Consider the following 3,181-nt stretch of genomic DNA (forward strand, 5'->3'; position numbering starts at 1 on the left):
TCTAATGATAGAACAAGAAACAATGGGCTTAAACTGCAGCAAGGGAGATTTAGGTTGGACATTAGGAAAAAGTTCCTAACTGTCAGGGTAGTTAAACACTGGAATAGATTGCCTAGGGAAGTTGTGGAATCTCCATCGCTGGAGATATTTAAGAGTAGGTTAGATAAATGTCTATCAGGGATGGTCTAGACAGTATTTGGTCCTGCCATGAGGGCAGGGGACTGGACTCGATGACCTCTCGAGGTCCCTTCCAGTCCTAGAGTCTATGAGTCTATGAGTCTATGAGTCTATGAGTTTAAGCTTAGTGTTTTTAACAATTTCTACAACATTAAAAAACCCTTCAATCGTAGTGTCACCATCCATAAAATTGCTTCAGCCTTATAGGTTCCCAAGTGCACAACTAAACATCTCTTCAAATCCAAGGGAGTGGAGATCAGTCAATGTTCAGAGTCATCCCACATAAAAGAACCATGTTGTGGTACATACTGGCCTCATCATGCGACCATTGCTTTTCCTTCCTCTCTGTTAAAAGTTGTAGTATTTTGCACAGAAACTTTCTTCCCTCAGGAGAGACCTGGGAACCAGGGCTGCCAGCCAGACAAACACCTTTAAGAGGAGGCGTAATCTGTCAAAAAGTGATCTCCCTCCGTCAGTTCAGTGACACCCTGAAATGTTACTTCTCAGGGCAGAACCGGAGGATTGAAAGCAGCTACAACAAACGCCTGTGTAGCTAACAAGAATGAACACAAACACTCCCTGGTATCTGAAGAGATGTTTAGTTTTACCCTTGGTAAACTACAAGACTAAAGGGAAAGGCGGTGGTGCCAGATATAAAGAGTGAAACACGAGACAATCATCATAGTTATGCCCATACTGACTGCAAATTATTTCTAAATTCTTATTATCATCGGTGTATTATTTTCTCTGGAGTCTAGACATTGACTAGATCTTGACCAAGAAATTTGGATCTTGATAAAATAATCGACTACCCCGGTTAAGGCAATGGACTTGATAACCACTCAGTTCAAGTACTAACAACAGTGGCTGCCTTTTAGCCAGAGCTTTTAATCAGGGCAATAAATTGATACAAACTCCTGTAAAATCATTTCCCAGCTGAGTCCTTAACCCACATTCCTTAGGGCATTGGGCCACCATGTGAACATTTCATTTCCCTCCTCAGTTTCACACAGAGACACAATTTCCTTTGCACAGATCCATGAACAGCAAAGCCTCCCTGTGTCTCTCGTCTGAGCCAGGGCATTCGATTCCAGTGAACCCTTCTCTCCTGCAATGGCAATGGGCAGACAGAGGGGACTTGGCCACCTTCACCTCTGACAGTGAGATATTGGCTCAGCTTTTTCTTTACACTGCTGTTCTCAGTCCATGAAACATCAGGGATGGAATGCAAGGCTGAGCTCACACACCAACCCCCTGAAACATTTCAGTGCCCCAGAGAAATCCTGCCCCTGGCTATTGGAATGATATGGTGGAGATTCGAATAGGAAAGGGACTGTCTGAATTGTCAGTGTGGGGAATGAACAACTGTCATGGTAGAAACCCCCACTCTGAACCTTAACATCCAAAAGATGGGGTACCAGCATGAATTCCTCTAAGCTTAATTATCAGCTTAAAACTTGTAGTGCTGCCACGGACCAGGAATTCCAGTGCCTGGTACACTCTGGTCCCCCCAAAACCTTGCCCGGGGACCCCCAAGACCCAGACCCTCTGGATCTTAACACAAGGAAAGTAAACCCTTTCCCCCATTGCGTCTCCTAGGCTTCCCGTTCCTGGGTTACCCTGGAAGATCACTGTGATTCAAACTCCTTGGATCTTAAAACAGAGAGGAAAATTCACCTTCCCCCCTCCTTCTCTCTCCCCCTCCCAGACTCTCCCTGAGAGAGAAAGTAATCCTAACACAGAGAGAAAGTTAACCTTTCTCTCCCCCTTCCCTCCTTTCTCCCCACTAATTCCCTGATGGATCCAGACCCCGTCCCCTGGGGTCTCAGACCAGAATAAAAAAAAATGATCAGGTTCTTAAACAAGAAAAGCTTTTAATTAAAGAAAGAAAAATTCTTTGTAAATCTCAGTAAAAATTATCTTTGTAAATTTAAGATGGAATATGTTACAGGGTCTCTCAGCTATAGACACTGGGAATACCCTCCCAGCCTAAGTATACAAGTACAAATTAAAATCCTTTCAGCAAAATACAAATTTGAACTTCTTCCAGCCAAATACACATTTGTAAATAAAGAAAACAAACATAAGCCTAACTTGCCTTATCTACCTAGTACTCACTATTCTGGACATATAAGAGACTGTATCAGAGAGATTGGAGAGAAACCTGGTTGCACGTCTGGTCACTTTCAGAACCCAGAGAGAACAAGAACCAAACACTAACAGCACACACAAAACTTCCCTCCCTCAAGATTTGAAAGTGTCCTGTCCCCTGAGTGGTCCTCTGGTCAGGTGACAGCCAGGCTCATTGAACTTGTTAACCTTTTACAGGCAAAAGAGATATGAAGTACCGTTCTGTTAACCCTTAACTATCTGTTTATGACAACAACAATCTATAGCAATGTCGTTAGCCACAAACACACTCTGATCGTGCTCCAGCTGGAAGGGAAATGGGCAGGAACTCTTGCTTTTCACCATGGACACACTTACACTAATGCACAGCTGTGAGTGTGCTGGGGGAGCTGGTCTAAGCCATTTGAAGTGACAGGTCTGTGAGAACAGAATCATTGTGTAGTGAAACAGCTGTGTATTGAGTAGTTGTGGCTGAATGGTTAAGGTGATGGGCTTAAAAAGTCCTTGGGGTCTCCTGGTGCAGGTTCAAATCCTGCTGAGTACAGGATGCATTAGTGTGTTGTCAGTGCTGCTGTCTTAGTGCCTGAGCAGATTCTGGTCTCACTCTGAGGCTGTTTACACTTAAAATACTGCTATAGCACTGTGGAGAAGACAGTTGCTACAATGAGAAGAGAAGTTTTCTTTCTCTCTAATAGCTATGTTGACAAAACAGTCTTTACTTTCACTTAGCACTACCTAACCATGGCTTAGATCAGCTTAATTATACTGGTTCTGGGGTTTTTCACACCCTAAAAGACGTACTTGTTAGAGGGTTTATCCCATCACCCTCCCATTCCCTGGTCCTTCTCGCTTGACCAGAGAGCAGCAATGCACG

The sequence above is a fragment of the Gopherus evgoodei genome, unplaced genomic scaffold (genome assembly GCF_007399415.2).
Source record: "Gopherus evgoodei ecotype Sinaloan lineage unplaced genomic scaffold, rGopEvg1_v1.p scaffold_129_arrow_ctg1, whole genome shotgun sequence".
Lineage (NCBI taxonomy): Eukaryota > Metazoa > Chordata > Testudines > Testudinidae > Gopherus > Gopherus evgoodei.